The sequence below is a fragment of the Gymnoscopelus microlampas genome (genome assembly GCF_963454915.1).
Source record: "Gymnoscopelus microlampas genome assembly, chromosome: 10".
In the NCBI taxonomy this organism is placed as follows: Eukaryota; Metazoa; Chordata; class Actinopteri; order Myctophiformes; family Myctophidae; genus Gymnoscopelus; species Gymnoscopelus microlampas.
This window is the reverse complement of record NC_139947.1, coordinates 32,360,912-32,381,748: the sequence shown is the minus strand read 5'-3', so window position 1 is coordinate 32,381,748 and position 20,837 is coordinate 32,360,912. Positions and strand designations below refer to the sequence as shown.

At 42.2% G+C, this 20,837-nt stretch overlaps 1 protein-coding gene across 1 annotated transcript in view; it reads left to right on the top strand.

The window, feature by feature from the left end:
- Positions 1 to 20,837, top strand: part of casz1 (castor zinc finger 1) — a 204,386-nt gene that overhangs the window by 33,064 nt on the left and 150,485 nt on the right. The window contains exon 3 of the mRNA XM_084069636.1: positions 5,129 to 5,238. The gene's annotated coding sequence lies outside the window, so the exon portion shown is untranslated. The remainder of the gene's footprint in view (positions 1 to 5,128; positions 5,239 to 20,837) is intronic.

Genomic DNA, 20,837 nt, shown 5'->3' with positions numbered 1-20,837 from the left:
GCCACCTATGTCTTTCCGACTCTTGTGACTACGGGTGCAGCAGTTAATGGAACTAATTAGACATACAGATACAGAGATCTCCATATATGGGCGTAAAAGGGACACAGACAGACAGACAGATACAGAGATCTCCATACATGGGCATAAACAAGGTATTGTATAACTGGAGGGGCACACGTTCCCAAAGGGCATCGTTCCTAAAGGGCATCGGCAAAGTATTCATTGATTATCAAAAAATATCCTTTTTAATAAAATAATTGATTTAGCAAAACGCAGCTCTACAAACTCTGCAAGCTTGCCTTGTAGGTAGGCTATCGCTGTAATTTTTGCATGAAACCAGTTTACAATAAATTAGGACATAAGTGGTTAATCAGACTAATTAATTTAGTCAATTATTTTTTTTTAAATATTCAAATCAATTTGGTTAGTACAATCTCCAATGCAGAGCCAAATTTCGGTTTTGAGTACCTTATCTGACCTTATATGAGTATGGAAACAAATCCAGAACCCTTTACAAACATTTCATGGCACTGCGCGTGTCATTTATTTCTTGTTGTCAAAAAGAGCCTTAAGTGAATGCAAAAGGCCAGCCTTGGAGTAAAATATCCTTTTGTAATGTAAGCCTCATAATGGTGAACTTAGATGCTCTTTCAATTTCACATTGCGTGACACAGGTGTGGATAACTTACATTTATCTCACACTTCCGCCTCAGGGCAATTGTAGGTATAGCATAACCGCAGAAAATCTCACCATTCAAGTTCACATGGTTTTTTTTATTATGTCAAGAGCTTCCTTTGAGGAAATAAAGGGATTTTAATATAGTGCTCCAAAGGTTACATGCTTTATTCTCTGGTAGGAACATTACCAATCAATTTGAGAAGTTTGGGTTATCTCATTTGTTGAGTGTGTGAAATATTTCACACCATGTTACTGTCAGCATAACACAAGAACCTCTGCACCCTTCTGCACACCTGCCTCTGAACGTTTATGAAAACACTATTTCTAAGCTGCAAAGCCCTTATAAAAGCAACACACTACAGAGACTACATATCAAAGGACTTAGACTGTCTTTAATACAATATCTACATTCTAATCTTTTGATTTGCACCAAAAATGAAAACCAATTAGCAAAGACACCAAGCTTGTGGAACTATTGCAAACTTATTAACTTGTTTCATGAACAGAATAGATTTTAATGAATATGTGTGGACTGTTTCCATCAGTGAACAATGTTAATGACATGTTACCGGATCAAAAGGCTTTACAGAGGTTTAAAATCTGCAGTCATTGAATGGTTAACTTCTTACAGCTTTCTGCGATCATTGTTTTATCACTAAAATCTAAATATGCACGTTTTCAGAGCAACTCCTTTATTCACATGTTCTGACAAGGCTTTCATACTGACTGCTGTAGGTAGTGTTTATGGTTTATGGATTTATTTTTAATGAATTCTAGAAATGTTTGCATGTACAATAAACTAGAAACCTGTAATTAATGTATATACCTGTTGTTGCTTTTTCCTATAGAAAGAGCCTCTAGTGTAATGGAAAAACTTACCAACCTGTGGCAAATTATACAATAAGTTACATACTCAATGTACTTAAATACCCATCATTATACTGTATTTGTTTGATTGAGTAATTGATGGTTTTATTGACATAAATATACATGAACATACATTTGTACATCTGTTGAAAGGATGAAACAGAAAAAAGCTTGAAAGCTTATTTCCATTGTAGTCCTTTTACGTGTGGTTGTTGACAAGTACCTGTTCAATGGGTGTGTGCATTTTCTTTTTTTGCAAGATGTGAGGTCATGTGTAAAAAATGCATTGAAAAACATTCATGTCATAACATATCGAAACCTTTTACATAATGCTGTGGATTTTCTTTTTTTTTTATGTCTGCCCCAGTCGTCAAAGACACAATGAATGTTACTTTTTCTGGTTTTGTTTGTATTCTTGTTCTTTGTCTTTATTTTCCCTCCCTCTTTTCCCTCTGAAGTGAGAAGAAAAAGAACATAAACTTGGAAGCATTCCTTGAAAGTGACAGACATAGAGTATCATCTTATGTTCTTGAGAAACTTGTAGAATTTAATCAGCCTACTGTTTTTAAGGTTGGAACTTTAGACATTCATTGTGCTTATGGACATAATTGTGTATGCATATTTACAGTGAATCGCAAATAATAGCTTTTTTTCATTTGATGATGGCTTATACTGCAAACCCGAATTTGACTTTGTTCAGCATGTGGTACGTTTTTAACTCACCATTGCTAACTATAAAAGTACAATGGCATGTGCAATGAAAGTATTAAGTATAGGGGGCCGATGGAAGTGGCGATCCCTTTGTGCTGCAGAGGTGTCTCAGACAGGCATGTTGCCTCACCTGGTCCTGTGTTTGCCTCAGATGGTAGGATTAGCAGGCAGCCATGTGGAAGATATGGTTCTAATCCAGCCTGTCTCTACTTGGCACTCAGACACACAGTCCTGCCTCTTGCTAAAGGTAGCACAACACCCCTAAGGAGGACACTGAATATATCAGCAGTGTTTTGTGCCTCTCGGTGTGATACAGCAATATTTTGACAACTACATTTGCAGGGTGTGATTTGCCTTGTGGAGGGGAAGGATGGCAGGTGGGGGGAGGTCGGCCTCTGTGTTAGAGCGTGGATGTGCGGAGGGGGGTTTTATTGTTGATTTTAACATAGCTTTAGTGGTCAGCACCAATTATGGTGACCTGCAATAAGTTGGCTCTACATTGTTGCTGTAGTGTCGGACACAAAAGATGTAAAAAAAACGGGCCTATTTTGAGCAAAATTGTATTTTGAGAACTTTTCAAAGATTTTCAAATTTCAGCTATATTAGCAGATCTACAATCTCACAGCATGTCGCTATGCGAGATCGGATATTTTTGTTTTGTGCGACACTGGCATACCCCAAAGTATAAAATAGGGCATTCATTTCTGGATATATGGCACCTAGGCCAAGTGTAGCCTGACAGCATGCCGCGTGTTCGAGTCCCGATCCTGACGAGCTTTGCTGCATGTCACTCCCCATCTCTCCCCATTTCCTGTCAGCCTACTAACTGTCCTAGCCATGAAGGCATAAAAGCCCCAAAAGCCCATAAAAGCTCTAAAAGAAAACAAAAAAAATAACTATTATGGAGATACAAGGTTTCTGCCCGACAGCTACGATATGCTGTCCCAGTGTAAGAAGAAGTCTGAGCAAAGGGATTTGTGCCTGGCCTGTCTGCCTGTAGATTATTTCCAACTCTTTTATTAACACTCATCTTGAACTGTAAGTCCACAGTAATTGCTCAACCTAGACGGGTCACATACGGTACACATTATGAGAAAAGTGTTTTTTTTTGGTAAGAGATTACACCTGTTTGGCGCTTTGGCACACTTATACTGTAGGTATGTTCCTATGCTAACTTGTCAGTGTCTACATGATGAGGCCACAAGGAATAAACTAACCTTTGACCTTCAATTCTAAAAGATGTTAAATCTTGATGTTTGAAAAGCAAAGTCAAGCTTTGTGAGGAATGTGAATAGTCATTTCATATCACCCATCACCTGCAGGCAAATTTCAGTATGATTATAGGTACATGATTATTACATTGATTATTAGTACATTTTCTGTAATGGCCATAGACAGCATCTGTCCTTAATATATTATCTCCTCATAGTCTGCTGATATACTCTCTCACAGCATGATGACATTATAACAGATTGAAAGGATAGCTGGATGTCTGGAACAACTGAGTCAAGATAAGATTGTGTGTGTGGGGTGCATGGGGGGGGGGCAATACCAGCCCCTGCTGGCATCATGTCGAAGTGTCCTTGAGCAAGGCACTGAACCCCTAACTGAATCCTGGCCATCAGGTTTTGGTGCCTTGCAAGGCTGCCTCTGCCATCAGTGTGTGAATGGATTAATGTAATGCATACGTGGTAAAGCACTTTGGTAAAAGGGGCTATATAAATGCAGACCATCTACCACAATGTTTTGGGTGATCAGTCTACCTACCGTGAGACGAAGTAACTATATCTAAGGACTGTTATGCGTCCCAAGGCTCGTCCACGATGCCCTAAACACTGCGCCACTACTATTACAAATAACAGAATAGCACAACTTAATCATGCAATATGCTGACAATTAAGTCCTTCTCATTAGTGATATAATGGGAAATGTAATTAGCAGTAATAATAATTATTGTGTTTAATACATTTTCTGTTTACTTATCAAGCGCATTCTAATTTCTAATTAGTAGTCATGAGGATTTCATACTTTTGTCTTGAGTCATTTTGGTCAACATGTTTTTTTTTATGCACCAACTCAAACAACTTGTAGATTGTAGAATGAGACATTCCATGGTGAGCTTGCTTTGCTTCCCCTTTGCAGAACAAAAGTTTTTCTTAACCTATTGGCACAAAACTGGGCAATGGTTAATACTTACAGGAACTATACCGTAAAGTGCTCCTTGGGTCTTTTGCCTTTGGTCAGTGAGAAGATCAGGATTAAATTATGAAGTGCTTTGACAATAAAGTGATACTTCAAAATATTGTCTGATCTATTGGACAATGCATTTCCTGCATGGCTACCATTTATTCACACTGGAAAGAAATGTGGTGCTACACAAATGAGATCTTTTTTATGGGGAGCACTCAATCATGAGACCCCTGTCGAGTCTGTTTCTTGGTTTGCCCATGTAAGCTTTTATCTTTTTCATCCCCATATTTGCAATGACTGAATGGTCATACGCAGACATCTTTTTTGTTGTTTTATATAAATACAGTGGCCTATTTTTCTTGAAATAATTAATCTAATATGATCACAAGATAGATGATGTTGTCCTTTATTAACTTAGTGAGTCGGTGAGTAACACTCAGATGTGTGTTGCTACTGTATATTGATGCCAGACGACTGTTATATAGGGTAGGAATGTTTTCCTACAGATTTGTTTGTTTGTTTGTGTGGCTTTTAAAGAATGGCTTTTAACGAATGCGTGAATCTACAATCACACCATAATTGATTACATTGGCCATGGCATATTTACTGTGGCCTGCTTTAGTATCATTAGTTTCAAAGAAACTAGATGTACTAAATTGGTATTTTTATTTTTATCTGCAGAAATCAGATGGCGCAAGAGTGAGTGTCTGTACAGCCCAGAGCAGAGGCCAGAGGGGATAACTCACAAGCTGATTGGACAACAGCTTCAGGAAGTGTTGTCAAGGAGAAAGGTCAGTCCTCCATAAGAATTCTCCTTCTTTTATGCATTTGCGTAGTGTTTAGAATTTAGATCCTGTGCAAATGTAATTTTAATCTTAAATGCTTAGAATGAAAGTCAAGTTACATCAACATTATGCTTGTATAATTATATTTACTTAGATGTTACTTAGATGGTCCCTTAATGCACCGTTTACAGTGAGTATCTTTATGCCGAAAACGCAGGTTAATCTACAATACAGATTAATGCAACAAACAGTTATCAGAAAAACAAATTCTCATCTTGTTATCTGATGGCATCATTTGTTATATTTTTCCTGTGACCTTCACACGGTCGTCAACATTCTTACCTTTGGTGGGGACCAAAACCTGGGTTCATTGGCTTCCTTTTTATAAAGCGGAGAAAGCTGCAGGTAATATGCAGTATTGGTGTCTGTGCAGCGTGTTTCGGTTGCACCTCTGTTTTGTGGAACAACTTAATTGTCTCAAACATGCACGCAAGCAGCACACACGAGTCATGATACCCCAAGGCCTAGATTAATTAAGCTGTGAAAACCCATGAGCAGAGAGCATTCAGCAGGTGCCTGTTTGCCTTGGTGTGGGACTTGCTTTTGGCAGTGGTGCTGTGGCTCATTATAAATCTATAATTAAGTTACAATTTTATTTGCTTTTTTAACCTACTGTCATATGGGATCAGCATGGCTTAAACTCTGATTTAAGAGCACTCTTGGCTATATTGCTATTGTATCCCTCTATTCTTCTCCATCAATTAGTGAGGGGCCGTGAATGATGTTGTGCGATCTTTCTGGCCTTAGTTCTCCAGTCCCTGGTACTACAGGTCTATCTGTTTTCAACTTGCTGTTCTACCAGCACCTATACAATCTCTTGATTTGTTCTTAATCCAAAACAAGCTGATTTACCCACCCACCGTCCTCGTCACTACCTCAGCAAAACAAACATACTGTAGCGCCCCCCTGCTGGCTGCGGGGATGGTCCCCAGAAACCCCTGCTGTTCAGCTCATCCAGCATTGGGGGTCTGTTAGTAGCGCCGCATGAATGGGAAGAGGCAGGTCTGTCATTTTGGAGTCACCTGCTGGCAGAGAGGGAGTGGGTGGGAGGCCCAGCAGGCGGCCCGAAACAGGGCCGAGCCCAGACTGTGGGAGACGATATCCCCACATTGCACGCTGGGTGGCCAGGCCTAAATAAGAGCCAAGGGCCTTCTCGGGCTAAAGCCTAATTCAAACTTCGTTGCACAGCGGTGCCTAATTTTCCTGCTAACAATGTTTGCCAACGTTGGAGGGAGACTGTGATGGAAATAGAGGTTAACAGTCTCGTTACATAATTTGAAGCAGTGCTGGGATGTCCACACCTCCTGGTAAGAGTGGAGGTCCTCTTCCTCCATTGTGTTCAAGTGAGCGGGGTAGTGCATAGGTAAATCCCAAATTAGTCAGGCACTTTCTAAAAAAGGTTAGTGAGTGAGAAGAAAGCTCCCCTTGATGTTTATTTTTATTTTACTGAGAGACGAGAGGAATTCTCTAAGAGAGAGTCGATGGTGGGATTCAGTCATGAACCTGGACTGGGTACAATGTGGGGTTTACCCACTATTACACATAATTCTGTTAGTAAAAAGTATCACTAAATGCAATATTAATGATCAGAACACCATAATTATGTCAGTCTTATAAGGATAAAGTGCAAGAAGTTCTTAAATACACAACCAGTTGTGGGGGCATCAAGGCTCTGGGGTAAACACCACCGTGGAGACTGGGCGGCCATATCTTCAGTGACCAGCGCTATGCACAAGACCAAATTATTTTATTTTTTTAGAGATTTATTTTTGGGCTTTTATGCCTTTATTGATAGGATAGTAGTCTGACAGGAAATGGGGGGAGAGATGGGGAGTGACATGCAGCAAAGGCAGTCGGGATCGGGACTCGAACCCGCGAAGCGCTGTCACGCTACTTTGGAGCCTACAGTAGGTGCCTGGACCGCTATGTCAGCGGTCCAGGCCACCAGAACAAATTTATGCCGTTGTCATACATACGTGCAACTGCTTTGTGCTCACTTTTTGTAGATACCATAGCGCTATGCACTGACTTGGCACGTGGGGGTGTGGTTGATCTTAAAATAAGGAGATAAAATGAGGTGTAGCGCATTCACTTTGGACGACACTTAGAGCTTGTCTTATCTGCAAAGCGCAAGGGTTTGGTTTTACACAAGAGCGTGCCTTGGCAGGGGGCTTCACAACGCACATACACTTCTGAATTTCGCTATGGTGATTTTGATTGTGAATGTGATTCAAATCTTCCTGTAATCCACAAAAGTGTAACTGTTAATTACTTGTGTCAATTATGTTATCACCAGTTAGGCTAATAATCAAAGACAATGATTTAAAATGTAAGTGTAAGGTTCTGCGTTCGCTCCCATTGGGAGCAGCGAACACCTCCTAACCACACCACACCATTCAGTTTCATTAATCCATCTATACTGCACCCAATTCCCAGCAGATTGCTATAATTCAAAGTTCTCTGTAATCAGCAAAGTGTCGCTGTTAATTTGGTGTATCAATTATGATTTGATTACCACTCAATCAATACGCTAAATGCTATAGCTTGAAATGGAAGTGTCGGACATTGGGTTTAAGCATGCACGCAGTGCGTGGAGGTGCGGGAGAGAGAGAAGCATTATTTCCATTATATGTGTTCAAACAGCCATCTGTCTTGTCATGTAAGAATTTTGTGAATACATCCTCTTCGCATTCCTTGCGTATCTGTCTCTGTAACTACAATAATATCCTGACATGAAGAAGTAAAAAGCAACAGCACCTGCTCAACCCGTTTCAATCCATCCAACCTGAACACAACACTCAATCCTACACACAATTAAGGTGGCATTTCAGCTCTTAATCCTTCATTAATCCTATGAAATAAAATAAATAAAGAGTTTTACACATCAGATTTTTTTGGCAGCAGTAGTAGTAGTAGCAGCGTGCAACTAAGTGAAACATACGAATGTCTCTCAACTCAGCACTTTTGGAGAGCTCTGTCAGGCTGTCTCTGCAACACATTGGGACACTTTAATCCTACTGTATATACTACAATTGGCTACTGGGACCACGGCCACGTCACTCTGACTCAGACATAACCATAAACAAAGAGGATACGCCCATATATAGGCATGTCACTATGACTCAGACATACAGTAACCATAAACAAACCCGATATGCCCATATATAGGCATATATGGAGATCCGGTTGTCCACAGCCATAGATCCGATCGATATGCCCATATATGGTCATGTGCATATAAAGGACCGACCAACTTCAAACTCGGCACGCACATCAGCGATTACTAGTGAGGTGCACGCTGCCGAGTTGTTCGGATATGCAGTTTTCCATAACCACTGATCCAACCGACATGCCCATATAATGACATCAGGGATCTCCATATACAGTATGAGCATAAAAGGGACACAGATAGACGGACAGATACAGAGATCTCCACATATGGTCACAAAAGGGACACAGACAGGTACAACGGGTACTCTGACAAATCCTCCGACACTATGACTCAGACGTATTGGTCGATCGGTGGTGTGATGTAGGTGTGAGGGCTGCATAACGGCCTAACACTCTAGATGTCTCTCTCTCTATGTCGTCCTCAGACGAGCCCTCCATCGAAGTCTCCAGTCATCTCGGTTCTCCATACATCTGGCCAGCTCCTTTGTGCTTTCTGCACCAGCATCTTTCCTTAGTACATCCACGTAGGTAGGTGTGGGACGTCCTCTTGATCGATGCCCTTGTGTTGGTTCCCACAGTACAAGCTTTTTGACCGGGAAATCTCGGTGCCGGTGGCAGTGGCCGGCTAGTCTCATCCTCCTGACTGCTATCTTTTCTGATACACTTGGTAGTGCCCCGTACAGACGCGTGTTGGTAATATGCTCGTCCTGGTTGATGTTCAGTACCACACGTAACATTCTGGTGTAGCACCCGTCCAGGGACTTCTGTAGGGCTTGCTTTAGTGTCTAGCATTCACAGCCGTAGAGGAGAACGGACTCCATAGTTGCAGAGAAGAAACTGATCTTGATGCGTCGGGGGAGGTTGGATTTCCACACACTGGTCATGCAGGAGGATTCGCCCCTTCCTCACGGAGAAAACAGCCCAGGTGCTCATCCAGGCTCTTGTCATCTCCCGCCTGGACTACTGCAACTCCCTCCTTGCTGGTGCTCCGGCATCAGCCATCAGACCTCTGGAGCTTGTTCAGAAAGCTGCGGCTCGTCTGGTGTTCAACCGCCCCAAGTTCTCCCACACAACTATCCTTCTCCGTTCTCTGCACTGGCTCCCCGTAGCAGCTCGCATTCAGTTTAAAACCCTGGTGCTAGCCTATAGAGCAGTGAAAGGAACAGCTCCTTCTTACCTCCGAGTTTTGGTCAATGCCCACACCCCTGCCCGACCACTCCGGTCTGCCACCTCGGGGCGACTGACTCCCTCGCCACTCAACGGTCCTTCTGGTCGATCGACACGGTCACGACTTTTTTCTGTTCTGGCCCCACAGTGGTGGAATGAACTTCCCACTGAAGTCAGGACAGCAGAGTCACTGCCCATCTTTCGCCGCAGGCTGAAAACCCACCTCTTCAGGAAACACTATCCTTCCTCTTTGCCTGGCCTACTTGTTGTTAACTAGTTGTACGAACTCTTGTTTTATTTTTGTATTGTTTTATTGGATCTTGTTTAGTCGATACACTTATTTGTTTTAGCTCGTGCTCATTTGATTTTGCCATTTTTGTCTCATCTGTTTAAGAAAGTAGGTAGCTGATATATTGCACTTTTACCTTAGCGCTAGGTATACTCTTGGTTGCTTGTTTTAGCAGGAAATGTACTTAAAACTTCTGGTGATTAGTAGTTTTCGTTCCCTACCTATGTTGAATACACTTATTGTAAGTCGCTTTGGATAAAAGCGTCTGCTAAATGACTGTAATGTAATGTAATGTAATTAAGAGCTCTTCAGGCAAGTACTTTCCTCACCTTAAGGTCCTTTTCTGTGGAGCCGACCCATGTGCCCAGGTATTTAAAGTCACTGACCTCCTTTAGCACAGTGCCTTCTGTTGTTGTTAGGGGCGGATGTTCTTGGGGTATGTTATAGGTCATGACCTCGGTTTTCTTTGCATTTAGCATGAGGCCAACCCTAGCACACTCTAACTCCACTCTGGACAAGAGCTCCTGTGACTGATTTACGTGGTCAGATAGCAGACAGATGTCGTCAGCGTAGTCCAGGTCTGTCAGGGTTTCTGCAGGGTGTCTCGTTGACCTTCTGGGTGTGATAGTGAAGCCGAGCTCAAGCTCCCTTCCTTTCATAGCTTGTCTCAGAGCATAGTCCAGTACTGTTATAAAAAGGAAGGGGGCTAGGGTGTCACCCTGCAGCACTCCGGTTTGGATATTGAACTCCTCGCTGTTACCGTCGGGTGTTGTCACTTGGGCTCTCGTTCCCGTGTACATGGTCCCAATGGCTCGGAGTAGGTTGGGAGGAACATCGTAGGCCTTGAGTATTCTCAACATCATTCCTCGGTGGATAGTGTCGAAGGCCTTCCTGAGGTCGATGCCAGGTTGTTCCTCTTTACCTCCTCAATGATCCTCTATAACGCAAGGATCTGGGCTAAGGTAGTTCTCCCCTCTCGGAATCCGTTTTGGTTTTCCCTGAGGTGGGGGTCGATAGCACTCCGTATCCTGTTCAGTATCATGCGGTTGAACATTTTCGCAATGATACAGGTCAGGCTGATACCACGGTAATTGTCAGGATTTGAGAGATCCCCAGATTTTGGTACCGGGATGATGTGTGAGAGAGACCATATTTCTGGCATGATGTTTTCCATCAGAGCTTGGTTGCAGATCTCCAAGATGACATCATCAAGATTGTAGTTCTTGATTACCTCTGGCGGAATGCCGTCAGGTCCAGCACTCTTCCCCTGCCTCAGGGAGGCTTTGACCGTGGCAAATTCCCCAGCTGTGAAAGGGCCGTCATCAATGTTGAGATCCCTCAGGACTGCAGGTATTTCCTTCTCGGCATCTTCCACTGTCTGGTGTGTACCAAGAAGGTTCCTGAAGTGAGTTAACCAGGTGTTCACTCTCTCTTCTGGGCTGTTTCCTGCAACCTGTCCCTCTTTCGTTCTTTTCCTTCCACACATCTCATTGATCACCTTCCATGATTCGCTGTACTGTTGTTCTCCCTGAGCAGCTTCCACTCTGCGGACCTTTTGCATCAGCTCCTCACCTCTGATTTTGTCGTACTCATCAAAGAGAAGTCGCTTGGCCTCCTTCAGTGTCTCGCGTTGTTCTGCGGACGGGTCTTGACCAGCTGCGTGGCGTGCGTCCTCCACTTTTTGACGTGCTGCTATGACATAGACATACAGATACAGAGATCTCCATATATGGTCACAAAAGGGACACAGACAGGTACAACGGGTACTCTGACAAATCCTCCGACACTTTGACTCAGACGTATTGGTCGATCGGTGGTGTGATGTAGGTGTGATGGCTGCATAACGGCCCGAACTCTAGATGTGAGGGCCGCTGAGTGACCCAAACCTCTAGTATAATATATAAACCCAACTGAGAATGTGAATATTAATTGTCTGTTGGACATGAGACATGATTAGACAGAGGCTACAGTGATTCTGATGGCCATGCACTGCGTTGGACAAAAAGATTAATAGATAGACACAACTAGTTGTTGTGATGCGTGAATTTGCAGAATAGAAAATGTTGTTCTGTTGTTAATGTCTTTATTGACTTCATCTTCTTGGTTGCTCACCCCACTGTTTTGCAGATTTGCCATAACTCACCACAGAAAACGTCCAAACAGAATCATGCTCGTTTCAATTCCTGTTTCCTCATATTGAGACTGAGAAACCAGAAAGCTTGTTCTTTTTTTTTTTTTTTACAGATGCGATTAATCAGATCTAAACTGGGATAATATGCCCCGATAAACACCGCTCAGGTAAAGTGACTAGTCAGCAAATGGTGAGATATTCTCAGGTACTTATTGTACATTACAGCGTGGACCAAAATAGTACATCTGCTTACACAGCCTAGGTCTGAGCCGCACCAGCTGAATCTCACCGCTTTTCCTTTTTCTTTCCCCCCTCTGCGATTTGCCCAGGGGACAGACGCCGTTCTACGTGTTGTAATAAGGGGAGCTGATATAATGAAGGTCATTGTAATCAGAGCTAATGTGCCAAGGAGTCAAGACACTGTAGCTGTATTTGCCAGCAAGGCCCGGCATTTAGTGCCCATGGGGGATGGGTCTGATAGTGTTATCTCGGCTAACCTGACTCTTAATACAGGCCTCGCGTCGCTGTGTATGTGTCAGCATCAGGGCTGAACTTTTTTCCCAGTGATCCGTTCCGTGTGTGGGTGAAGGAGTGGATGGATTGGGGCTGCACTCAGCGAGCTCCATCCTGGTTAAATCCCATCCCAAGGTGTTTGGCTTCTCTCAGTTCACATGCTTAAGAGAGCTGTGTTCTCTCTCTCTCTCTCTCTCTCTCTCTCTCTCTCTCTCTCTCTCTCTCTCTCTCTCTCTCTCTCTCTCTCTCTCTCTCTCTCTCTCTCTCTCTCTCTCTCTCTCTCTCTCTCTCTCTCTCTCTCACCCATTTGGATAGCAAGCAGACTGGCCTTAGTTGAATATACTTGACATACTAGAAACATCACACTGATGTCTGTTGAGGACACAGTCTTAAGATGACCTCTAAATCTAATCCTGTCCCTTGGGATATGCAAATGGCCCCAGCTCAAATTTGATTTGTTTTTGGCAGTCTGGGATGTCACAGCTTCTTTACACACAGAGTAAAAACAAACCGTTCACGTAGAGAGAGTTTCACCTTCTATAAAAGTTTGATTCCCTGCTCAGTAGTCTTCTTGATGTATATGTATACATTTTTCTCAGAGGTGATTGCTTAATTTCTATTCTCTTACCCAGGAATTATAAATAATGGGATAGCTTATATAGCAAAGCCTTGCGATCAGCTAAACCAAGACTGATCTGATGATCCGACATCTGGAGTCTTCATGAATAATTGATTCTTCTTATATTCTCTTTCAGATGTAGGCATGTCTGCAGGGTGCACGTCAATAGCTACAGTTACAAGACTAACAGGACAGTTTAAGAGCTGTCAAAATGTTTAGGCATGGCAACTATTAAGTAATTCTTTAAGTACATTTTACAATTACTAAATGCACAATATATATGTTAAAATATATATTTTTTCATTGTAAGTGCTTTTGTCAGCGCTGTGACACTATGAAATGTTGTTCAGCTGTCTTTACTGTCATATTTTGTCAGTAAGAATTGTACCTCACTGGACCCATGTATAACTGGGAATTCATCAGGAATACACAGTCCATAAAATCTGAAAACAAAAACTCACCTCCAGTTGGAAACCCCAGTACAGATAGAAGGTTGATCACCATTACTCATACTTCTTACACTTCCCCTGTTTTATGTGCCTCTTTCTGTTCATAACATCAAAGGACATTTTGCCCCTCCTATTCATTGTAGCACCTATAGAATAGAAATGGCTGCCCGTGTCAAACCCCATGTGACTCGTCTGGCCCTATCATTTAAACTTCCACCCGTTCTCTTTGTGGCTTCCTGGAGGACCACAGTGAAATGATCTCTTTTGTTTCGCATCATTAGTTCCATCTGTTGTGCGCGCATGCAGGCCTGTCTGTTCCGGAGCATGGCAACGTGATGGTCGCCAGGGGCGATTGGAGATGCCACCGTCCCAGTGGCTTGTGGCACGACCTCCGCCTCCGTCCACGATCCCTGCGACACTCTCACACTCGCTCGACAGTTTATGCTTATTTATTTATGTGCCTGGGAGGAAAACAACAGCACACGTGTGTTTAAACATTTTTGAAGTGTAGTTATTCGATTTTTTAGAGGGATATTAGCTAGAGAGCTGATTTTATATTGGTTCTTGTACTGCATGTTTGGCATTGTAATTATCATGGATCTCACAGTTGGAACAATGTTGCTAGTGACGAGTTGTGTACTGTGTTGTAAAGATGTTTTTCTTCTGGAATGTTGTATACAATAAACAAGTCCATGTATCACTAGAGTAGACTACATGTATACATACACACTATGTCCACTCAATGACCAATTGTGAGCTTTAATGGGTTAGTTTTGTGTGCTTATTTTCTTATAGCAGGAATTCAGTGATGCACCAAACAGATGTAGTATTTTCTCTCAACAAGGAAATATTTTATTCATGATTTACATGAATGATAAATCTTCAGAAAGTCTTAGCGCTGATGGGCATACACAATTTAACATCTGTCTTCCTCAGAATAATTAATAGCACACCAAAACACTAGGGAGTCAATGTTAAGATTTTCTCCTCTCACTTTACTTGATCTACTTAGTTCTCAAAAAGCGTTCTCTAAAGAAGACTGGAATGATAAACACACTGTACCGATGGCAGTCATGTCATGCTTCCTCCAGGAAATATGCGGAAAGCCCCCCAAAAACAAACAAAATCTCCTGTCCTAAGGAATGACTTAATTTCCATGGTTCCCTGTGGAACCATGCAAACCACACCGTGTATAAGAGAGCGAAAAATGGCCTTACTTTCTAATTACCATTCCTAATTCTCAAATGAATATTTCCTTAATGTCTCCCTAGTGAAGGCGTCTGGCCTTATCTCCATAGTGTGAACATACGGGACAAGGGCATGCGTGTGCATGTCAATGTGGAGATCACCAGATCATTTTCATTGAAGATGGAGTCGTCAAAGGTCACAGCCATCCGAATGACCTAACCTTGCAATGTAACACCTGGGTATAAAAGTGGACTCATCCTATCTACTGGGATGGGTGTAATGTACCTCTAATGTCTAAAGTGCGGAAATAAAATAAGAGTTATAGGTTGGTGGAGGAGCTCTGTGTGTGCCAGAGAATACTGTAACTCTATAGGGTGAAATAGCTGTGTTGGTATCACCTAAGGTGACAGTCTATTGCCAAAGTGCTGTATTTGTTGGAGCCATTATGAAATAAAAGTCTGCGAAAAAGGCCACTATTCAGTTTGAATTGATTCCTGGAATACTCCAGAAGTGAATATGCTTTCATTTTGATGGTATTACTATGGACCAAATGTGTTGTGTCAGTTTCACCTCTCCATTACTTTGCTCCATTAAGGCGAAACTTTTATTTTTGCAGTCTATTTTCTGTGATAAAATGAAAATCTGAGAGCTTTATTAAGTCTGAGTGACAACCAGAGCTGAGAGCCAACAGGAAAGTAAGTCATGTGGGATCTGGTTTCAGCTCATTTTTGCTCAATTTTCCTCTCCTGATCAAATACTGCACTTTCCAGTAGAGGCCTAATGGGAGTGTCAAGTTCACAAAGGCCCTCTCTCTAGCTTCCTCCGCCTCCATTACCTGCTAAGAATGCTAGTTTTTAGTACTTACAGTATGTGTACCGTCGAGCTAAGCTTATATTGTGAACATTTTTTCCAAAGCTCGCCTGCAGATGCTACAGTATGTCGACATGGAGGCCACCATAAATCATATTATTCTCCCTTTAACTCTTGGATTCAAGCTCCCCCTTTAGTAATGCTTTTAAAAAGCCCTCATCTGCTTTAACCTGAACAAACAAGGCCACCGGTGGCTGGGGTTCAGGGCCTTTCAAACAGCCTTTCAATAAAACACGCTCAGCTCAGCTGTGAGACCTACAGGATCTCCCATGCAGCGCTGCCCCGCTGAAAATACCCTTCCTCCTGTTTCAAAGCCCTGAGCTTTTGGTTTCCCCGGGAGATTCAGTATTATCCTGTGAGGTTTATTTAAACTTGTTGGGGAAGGTCTTGGCTTTTTTTGTCGTACAGTAGGCTATGACATTTAGGGGAACTATATGAAAGTGGGTTTTATTTCTGCCTCGCTTCCTCCGTCAGGCTTATTGATCCCCAACGCCAGGTTGTGGTAGCTGGCTTCCTCGGTCAGGTAAATAAAGGTGGGTTTTTGATATGGGCCCATGTGGTGCTGCGGTGGGCCGCATCTGCAGCTCCATCTGTCTGTGGCATAAGCATGGGGGGCATACTGCTGTTGCCAGACCATGCAGCACTTTGTGAGTGACGCTAATCCACATGGCGAGAGAAACGGTGGGAGAAGGAATGAGGAAGACAGTCAAAGAATGAGTGATGACAGTGGCATTCTTTAAAGTTCAATACTGAGGACTGTAACGTATTTTATATTGGCCTTTTATTGTGTCTTTCCCATAGCTATCTGCAGTGTATGACATGCAGGGGAAATAAGCGTAATTTGACCATCTCCGATTTCACTGCCACAAATAAATGCAATATAAATACAGATACACGGCAAGATGATATTTCGCTAGAACTTATTTATTTATATGGGTGCTGTACCCATTCTAGCCACAACATTTCTTCACCTTATAGAACTTTGTTTAGAGCTTGGTTTTACTGAATATTGAGTTTATAGACCCCTTTCACCACTGTGAGATTTAACTTCCTTTTAAATTGTCAAACTGGTCTGTCTCAGTGCGTAACTTTTTTTTTTGGCCCATCTTGGGAGGACAGTCGTGCTTTGGCTAAGACATTATTGGACTATTAAACCACAGCCCCTCCCCACTCTAAAGCACTTTGTGCTCTGTATAAATGTATTGGAATTACTTCCAGAGAGGGAAGGTGGTGAAAAAGGCTACTTATTCTCTTAATGACGCATCGTCCTTTTAAAAGTTGTCATTCCCATTCACAAATGGATGAGTATGGCAGAAGTGGACCCCATGGGAGTGAGGTCATACCAACCTTCGTGCTCCTCTCCCAACACAGGAAATTACGTTGCGTTGAAGCCATGATAGTTGAGGTGTATTCATGCTGTCTTCTCCATATAAAACTGTATGAATTGGCCAATTGTCTGAAAAAGGGACACAACTTTTCAATGTAAATTGGCCTGCCCACTCCTCATGCATTGAAGGAAGCATGAGCTCAGTTCGGGGCTCTCCCCAGGCTGGCAGAGCGAGAGTAGCGCCCATGATTACTGCTTAGGCAATTGGCACTGGGTGAAAAAATGCGTTGCAAAAAAATCGTGGGATAAAAAAAAATAATAATAAAAAAAAAGATACTGAATCTAGTTTTTTACAACAGTTGCGTAACCATTTAAACCTTATATACTTCAGTTCACCGGGGTCCACCAGGGGTCCACTCCTTTTTTCGCTACTACTGTACAAGCTCCCCACATGCTGCAATTCAACGTGTTGTGAGTTTGTAGAGCTGGTATTTTCACAGAATATTCACCACAGATTAGGGACGTTAGAGTTTGAGTGGTTAAACAGTTAATATGTTTTTAGCCGCATGCTGAAAAGCATAGCGGCTCTATATTCAGTCTGACTCTGACCCGACAGATTTCCGACATGTATTCATGTTTGCGACACTTTTTTTGCGTGATTGGCTGTCGTTTAAGCCAATGGGATACTTTCCCATACTCTGAACGGGCGCCCTCGTCCTCCCAAGCTATGGGACTAGACACGCCTCTCTCAGTGGATTCGTCTGAGCGCTAGCCGAATTTGGCTAATAGTTAGCTTGTATGCTTGTATGATGTTACTAACTGTTTTTAGCCAAACGCGGTAATGTCCACTCTCCATTAGTTCTCGACGCAAGTTGCGTTATTAATCCCGTAATTTTCATGTATTGTACATCCCAAAATCAAATGTATTAACCATGTGAGAGAGGGTAAAAAAAAAAAGCGATTCTGGGCGAGGTAAACAGAACACTCGCCCCAAAACACACTCACCCCCATTCATTTCGCGGACAGAGGCCGCCGGATTAGACCCGGGCGAGTGTGTTTGGGGACGAGCGTTCTTGTAATCCATTGCCGCATATGTAGCCATGGTTCACATTCATGTTTCAGGGCTACTGCCTACCGCATGATGCATCCATATCAAGGGCCCTTTTAATACAAAAACCCACGGCAATTTCGGTCTACAGTACACCAGCCTTCAACAATAGTGTACATTCAGTGGTCAGGTTCGTTCAGAAATCAATTGAAGAACGCAGGAGCGAGTTTTCCATATATAGCAAGCCACGCGCGAGAACCTGCATACACGCAGTACACTACACATGTGTCGTTGTTGACGTTTTCAGATGGTTTTAATTTGAAGGTATAACAGGCTGTTCAATGTGTTTTTGTGAGTTACGATAACTGACCGGCGTGCTCTATGCCGTCGTGTTTTGTTAAGTTACACAAGTGGCAGAAACGGTGCTTTCTGATTTTCACAATACAATGTAATCCACCCGCGTTTAGTTCAGTATTATAAAAGTGTTCACCCAACGCGTGTAAACTTAAGCTAATAGGTTAACAACAGTCTCGAGTCGGTCTCAAACAGTCGGGAGGGGGGAGACAAAGACTCGGTCGAGAGAGGCAGAGAAATGCAGACGATGCATCTCATTGCACAGAGGTGCGTGAGCAAGATAAGGATTTAACTTCATTTAAATCAGCACAGTGTAAGCACAGCGTAAGTTAATGTCCGCTGCCGTCAGCGCCATCTTCATAATAGATAAATATATATTCAGAACAGAATAATAATATTAAAAATATTTGATAAAACAAAAAATCGAAAATCTTCTTTTCTTTTTTTTCGGGTTTTGGGCCTAACATGATGGCAATAGTCGGGTTCGGGCCGAGCCCCGGGCCGGCCCAGTCGGGCCCAGTTAGGGCCGAGCCTTCATTTTCAGGCCCGTTGAGAACTCTATAAATGATTAGAATACTATTATTATTTTGCCTATACTGTGTGGCTCGCTGTGCATCACTCTGATTGCATCTTTCATTCATTCTGCAACGTGTTAATTGTCCATCACCTGACAACCATTAGCTGTCTTTTGTCATCTTCATTTCTTTATAGTTAAATGTTGTGTTGTTGACAAGATTGGGGCCAAAAAAGCCTGCCGCATGCGGCTTTATTATGACTTGTCATTCTTGTTTTTCCTAAGCGCACTACAACATGTACTTAATACCTTAACTGAAAAAGGTCATAGGTCCTCTCTGTAAATGGTTAAACCGAGTAGTACTGTATGATCACGGATAGGGAACATATTGTCTGATGTAAAGAATATTGACTCTATCAAATTTTTGATGTAAATGTTTTGTAATTGTCTTGTTTAATGTTTGTATGTGATACATCAATAAACACAGTAGGTTGTAATAATACAGATTGCAAAAGAAGTTTGGAAAATGTTTCTCTTGGGAGTGTACAAAGAGATAATCTCCACTCTGTCTAGCTTGGGCATTATAACTATTTACAGCCATCTTTTGTGGCTAGTGTCAAAAGTTCATGGAGGAATTGTATCCACATATAATTTCTAAACAAACATTTGAATCACCAAGTCTTAATTTTTTGTCTGTGAAAGATAAGAGAGGCTTGATGTAGGTACCTTCCCCATCCACTGATGTCTGTTATAATGAGGTTGGATTGGCAAATATTGGCAGAGGACATGCTCACCCACTGAATCCATGAGAAGTTCACCACTAATGCCCTACAGCACTTAGTCGGTTTTGTGATTTCGTATTGTGATTTCGTTATTTTAGCTATTTTTGAACATTTTGAAAGTTTTCACCTGTAATGACATGTAATGACCAAAATAAAGGAGCCAGGGTTAACGTTTTTCAAAAAACTCAAAAGTATATACTGTAGATTGTAGTTATAGAACAGTTAATGGCCATTACAGTTAATGATCAGTCAACCACAAAATGTACAGTTACAGCACATTTTAAGGGGGTAATTCCCCAGAACATGGCTTTGAAATATGATATTCTTTAATGTCATACCTTGAGGCAAGAAGGAAATGTGTTCCATGCACTTACATTCAATTACACAGTAGGCTGTCACTTTATTATTGTATTCTATTAGATGTTACGCTTGTCCTCCATGTTGAATTTTGTAATTTTTATAATATAATTTTGTTAACCAGTAGGTTGTACCTTGTTTGTCATTCAATTCTTGTATCTTTGTATGCTGTATAGGCCAGTATAAATGCAAAAATATTTTGTATGTATCACTCCAACATCAGAAACCTATGAGTTCACTTGGCGCTACCACAGTCTTGACTAATGTAATTGGGTTTTTTTTAAACTATGTTTTAAAATGTTAAAAACTTTATTTGACTACGAAGGCCCAGCCCCTTTGGGCTGGTTACGAGAACACATCAAGTGGGCGAGGTGTAGTCAGTGATATACATGACATGAGTCTCCATGGACTGTCTGATTTGTATAATATCCTTCAGACAAGGTCGTAGCGGTGCCTATGTCTTTGAAGATGGAGGAAAGAGAGTGTGTTCTTCTTCATTGTGCCTCTGGAAAAGAACAAACGTGAAGATCACGGGGGGGGGGGGGGGGGGGGCTTCGACTGTCTTCAAAGTTGATACGGAATCAGGCATGAAACGATTCAGATTAAGCGATAGTTGTGTCGATTGCCGGGCACACCATCCGCTGGATTGGATAGACAGGGTGCCATGTAAGGGGAGCCGAGTAGCAGCATTTTAGTGTGAAATCCCGGGGAAACGTATCCATCTGGCATATGAATAATTTAGATGGCTCAAGTTGGTTCCTGTTGC